Genomic DNA, 5807 nt, shown 5'->3' on the forward strand with positions numbered 1-5807 from the left:
GCCACAGACTTGGACAGAGACTCCAGGAGTGTGTGAGGAGTCCTCGCCATCACAGGCACAGCGCTGCCTGTGCCTGCCTTGCTGACTTGAGAAGATGCTCCTCCTGCCCCCAAACCGTGAAGGGGTCTCAGCGTACGTAAAGGGACACTACAATACTAGCTGGAAGAGACTGGGCAGGGTGGGGACAGGACAGGAGAGCCACCGAGGGAATCAGTGAGAATCAGCACATCTCCTAAGTCAGGGTCTGCAAGGCACCCCCAGACCATCCTGTACCCGTAGATGTTCCACTTGTCCCTCATAACCCCCATGACCACCAGGAACCACCAATGGCTTTTGCACCCCATCAGCTCTGCCGCCTGCCCTAACCCACTGAGCTCCTTGATGGGTCCTTAGCTCCTGAGGGCCCTATGCATACCCCCTCCCCAGAGCCGGTTTTCCCGCTTCCCATATAATGTAATGATGTGTCCCTTTATAATGTAATGTAGTGTCCCTTTACATACACTGAGACCCCTTCACGGTTTCCCTCTCTCTTCACTTGATCTTCCCTAGTTCTGCCAGCTCTGGTTCTGCCCATGGGCAGGCACACTGCTGTGGTTACTCCATGAGAAAGTTGCTTCCCCAAGATGAAGGGTAGGAGCACCCCAGAGTAAAGTAGGAGGGGTAAGGGGCCCTTCAGGTCTCCAACTATGTCTGTTTCCACACACCCCCACAGAGAATGGGAGCAAAATCCCATCTCACTCACCACTGTTCCCCTGCCAAGTAGTTCTATCATTACTTCCATCATATAGATGAGGAAACTGAGGCAGCAAGCAACCAAGGAACTGGCCCAATACCTCATAGCTACCATAGCAAGTAGAAGAGCTGGGATTTTTTTTTCTTTCCGGAACCAAGGATTGAACTCAGGCTTGCAAGCATACAAGGTGCTTGCAAGGGAAACATTTATTCTACTGAGCCATCTCCCCAACCCCCAAGAGCTGGGATTTGAATCCAGCCTGAACACAGTAAATGCCCTCAACGGCTTAAATTGACTTCCATGTCCACAGTATAAAGCACATGTCATACAGACAGAGAGACTGGCCAAGTCTCACAAGCTTCCCTGAGGGCCACAGCCCAGCCACAGCCTAGGGCTGAAAGACCTGAGAGGGCCTCCAGGGTCTCCAGGGTCTCCCTTTATGGAGACGTTGAGGAAAGGCCCAGGCCTTTTGGAAGTCAGAGCTGGACCCGGTCACCTTCGAACTCCTCCCTACCTCCGACCTTCACCTGAGCTGAGAAGGCCAAGTCCAGCGTCCCTCCATAGGTACAGCGTGGGGCAGCCAGCAATACAGCTCCTGCAGAGACAGTTAGTCTTCAGACCCCTACTTCTTGCCTGGCAGTCACAGGCTGGAAAGGCCAGCCAGGGAAAGGGGACAGGAGCAAGACAGAGGGGAGAGGGAGAAGGCCAGCACCACTAGGTCCCCCATAGCCCTGGGCAATGATGTCAGAGAATGAGACACTGGGAGCAAGGGGTAAGTGACAACAGGGTCTCTCTGGTTTAGACAGAGCATTCTTCCAGGGGAAAGAAGAAAGCCAAGGTGACCCTAGGACCTGTCAGCCAGTCTCATGTCTGTAGGCCCTTCCTGCCCTTCACGTGGTGCTGGCTGCAGGGCCATGGCCTTCTTTTCCCAGCTGTCATCGTACCAAATTACCAGAGGAGAAGGGGAACCCCCTGGTGGCTGGCTCTGCACCTGCCCTGGGGCCCCACATTGTGTGACACCTGGCCTGGTGGGTCCTCACTGCTCCAGGAGGGCCACAGAGGACAGCAGGAGAGACAATAAAGTTACAGATGTAAGAGGGCATCAGACATTTACTGAGCGGTACTACATCCTAGGTATGGCCTCAAGACATTCTATAGAGATCTTAGGAGGAAGTGCTGCTGCCGCCCCCATTTGATAGGACAAAGTAAATAAAGTACAGAGATCCCGGTGTCTACCACGGGGACACGAGCCCAGGGACTCTAGCTCCTTTGGTTTATTCGATAAATATAAACATCCTTTAGTATCTGTCAGGCCATGGGTCCAGGATTTCTGCAACTATCAAGAGCCTTAGGGGCTCAGGTTGCTCAAATAAAACACATAGTGTTTGCACGCAATCTGCACCCTCCTTCCCACGCACTTTAAATCGAGGTCATTTACAATTCCTCGAGTACCACTGGTGCTGTCGAAATCATTGTTCAACTGAGCTATCACGACAGTGATGATGAAAAACACAAAGTCTGTACTTGCTAAGTACAATTTTCAAAAAATGTTTTAAATCCCCAGTTGTTTGCATGCATAGATGTGGAACCTCCCCCCCCATGGATAGAAACTCACAAATATGGGGCTGGGGTCCAGCCATACTTCTGGAAGCCCCAGAACAGCACAACAGGTGGACAATGAGTCTACAAAGAACAACCCTGCCAAGCACCCTGCCTGGGCACAGGAAGTCAGGACCAGGTGGGTCCCTGAGCTTGGAGACAGAGGCTCAATGTCACAAAGCAGGAGCTCCAGTCACCAAAGAGCAGGAGCAACCAGTCTGCCCAGAAGATGGTAGAACACTGGGCATGGTGGCACATGCCTGTAATCCCAGCATTCAGGAGGATTGCTACAAGTCTGAGGCCAGCCTGGGTTATAGAGTAAGTTCAAGGCCAACCTAAACTGCATAGTAAGACTCAAAAAGAAAAAAAAAAAAAGTGTGAAAAAAATTTTAAAGAAAGACTGGTGGGAAAGAAAAAACAAATACTGTGTGATTCCACTTATATGAGGGAATGAAAGAATTGAAGTATTCAAGTTCATGGAGATGGAAACCATGGTAGAAGTTGGGGCCGGAGTGCAGGGTATGGGGAGGTAGTATATAAAGGCTACCAAGCTTGGGTTTTGCAAGATGAAAACAGGTTTGGTTGCTCAGAGTTAAGGGTTGGAGGTGACGTCAGTGGCCAAAATGGCGGCGGTGGTTGGGGTCTCCTTGAAGCGACGGTTCCGGCTGCAGTTCTGGGCGGAGCCTGCCTGCAGGCCTGCCGAGGGGCCCAGACAGCTGCAGCCCAAGCTCCCCGAATCAAGAAATTTGCCATCTACCGATGGGACCCAGACAAGACTGGAGATAAACCTCGTATGCAGACTTATGAAGTTGATCTGAATAAATGTGGTCCCATGGTGTTGGACGCTTTAATCAAGATCAAGAATGAGGTGGACTCCACCCTGACCTTCTGGAGAGTGCAGAGAAGGCATCTGTGGTTCATGTGCAATGAACATCAACGGAAGCAACACTCTGGCCTGCACGCGCAGGATCGACACCAACCTTGACAGAGTCTCCAAAAGCTACCCCCTGCCGCACATGTATGTGATCAAGGATCTCGTTCCTGATTCGAACAACTTCTATGCCCAGTACAAATCCATTGAGCCCTATTTGAAGAAGAAGGATGAGTCCCACGAAGGCAAGCAGCAGTACCTGCAGTCCATAGAAGACCGCGAGAAACTGGACAGGCTGTACGAGTGCATCCTCTGCACCTGCTGCAGCACTAGCTGCCCCAGCTACTGGTGGAACGGAGACAAGTACCTGGGGCCTGCGGTCCTCATGCAGGGACGACTTCACAGAGGAGCGCCTGGCCAAGCTGCAGGACCCGTTCTCGCTGTACCGCTGCCACACCATCATGAACTGCACACAGACCTGCCCCAAGGGTCTGAATCCAGGGAAAGCGATTGCCGAAATCAAGAAAATGATGGCGACCTACAAGGAGAAGAGAACTGCCATTTAATGTGGCTGTAGCTATGGCGGCCACCAGCTCAGAGCAGGACGTAATTTATATCTAATTGGGATTCCTTGCCAGGTTGTGAGTTCCCATGAACATTGCATGTATAATAAACATTTCATGAAAAAAAAAAAAAAAAAAGAAAAGAAAACAGGTTTGGAGATGGATGGTAGATATTACACTATGTACCTGTAACTGTGTTCAGCACCACCCAAACTAACTGCACTCAGAAATAGGTCAGGTCAGAGGGAAAAAAAAAATGTTTTAGGGATAAATTTTAAGTATATTTTATCAGAATAAATTTCCCCAGGAGCTGGGGAGATGGCTCAGTAGAATAAGTGCTTGCCTGGCAAGCACAAGGGCCTGAGTTCAATCCCTGGTTCTGAAAAAAAAAAAAAAAAACAGAATAAATTTCCCCAAACAATACAGTTAATAGGAACCTGAAATAACAATAGCGTATCTCACAGAACTAGAGAAAACAATTTTAAAATTCATTTGGAACCAAAAGAGACCTACAATAGCGAAGGCGATTCTGGGTAACAAAGCCAAGATGGGCCATTATAAGCTCTGGCTTGAAATTATACTATACCAGGCTGACCCTGCCGCCGGGTGCACTGAGCTGGTCACTGAGACCAGGCATGGTGGCACATGCCTGTAATCCCAGTGCTGGGCAAGCTGAAAACAGGAGGTTTACTATGAGTCTGAGCTGCATAGTGAGACCCTGTACCAAATACATTTTAAAAAAAGAAAGAAATTATACTATAAGTCTAAATTGATAAAAACAATGTAATACTGGCAAAAAAAAAAAAAACACCCAAAGATCAATGGAACAGATTAGACAACACAGAAACAACTCCAGACATATCCAGCCGCTTATGTTTGACAAAGGCACCAAACACATACACTGGAAGAAAGATAGTCTTTTTAATAAATCATCCTGGAAAAACTGGCTCCGCACATGCCGAAGATTAAAATTGGACCCCTATCTTTCACCATGAACTAAACTAAATTTGAAATGGATCAAAGATCTAAATATTAAAACAGAAACATTAAATCTGCTGGAAGGTAGAATAGGTAAAACTCTAGAAGACATTGGTGTAGGCAAAGACTTTATGAACAAAACCCTGATCGCACAGAAACTGTCTGTGAATCAACAACTGGGATCTCATCTTATTAAAAAGCTTTTGCACAACAAGAGAAACCACCAACAGAGTGAAGAGATAACACACAATGTGGGAAAAATGTTTGCCATCTGTTCCTCAAAAAACTACCATGGAGAACATACAAAGAACTCAAAGAGTCAAAAACATCAGACTCCCAAATTTAAAGACTCAATCCAAAGATGGGCATCTGAGATAACCATACACTTCTCAGAGAAAGAAATATAAACAGCAAATAAATATATGCAAAAATGTTCCACATCACTGGTCATTCCAGAGATGCAAATTAAAACAATGCTGAGAGTCCATCTCACCCCAGAGGAAATGGCTGTTATCAAGGAATCAACCAATGACAAGTGCTAGTAGGGATGGGGGGGAAGGAACTCTTCTCCACTGTTGGTGGGAGTATACACTGGTGCAACCACTATGGAAATCACTGTGGAGAGTCCTCAAAAACCTAGGATTAGGCCAGGGAGATGGCTCAGTAGAATAAGTGCTTGCCTGGCAAGTGCAAGGGCCTGAGTTCAATCCCCGGTTCCACCAAAAAAAAAAAAAAACCAAAAAACTAGGATTAGTGTGTAACCCAGCTAGTCCCCTTCTTGGCATCTTCCCAGAAGAATTAAAAACATCATACAACAACAATATATGTGCACCCATGTTTATAGCAGCACAATTTGTCATAGCTAGATCTTGGAAACAACCCAACTGCCAATGAAACAAAGAATAGATAAAAAAGACATGGCCTTTTCATACACTAGAGTACTATTCAGCCATAAAAAAAGAATAGGGCTGGGGTTATTGCTCAGTGGCACAGCACCTTCCTGGCAAGCACGAGGTCCTGAGTTCAATTATCAATACAAAAAAAAAGTGGTTTTTTTTTTTTT

The 5807-nt window shown here is 47.3% G+C and overlaps 1 pseudogene; it reads left to right on the forward strand.

Annotated features, from left to right (window-relative positions):
- Window positions 1-2955: 2955 nt before the first annotated feature.
- On the forward strand, window positions 2956-3771 carry LOC101567524 (annotated as a pseudogene).
- Window positions 3772-5807: the final 2036 nt, after the last annotated feature.

Source organism: Octodon degus, unplaced genomic scaffold, assembly GCF_000260255.1.
Source record: "Octodon degus isolate 3935 unplaced genomic scaffold, OctDeg1.0 scaffold00005, whole genome shotgun sequence".
NCBI classification, from domain to species: Eukaryota; Metazoa; Chordata; class Mammalia; order Rodentia; family Octodontidae; genus Octodon; species Octodon degus.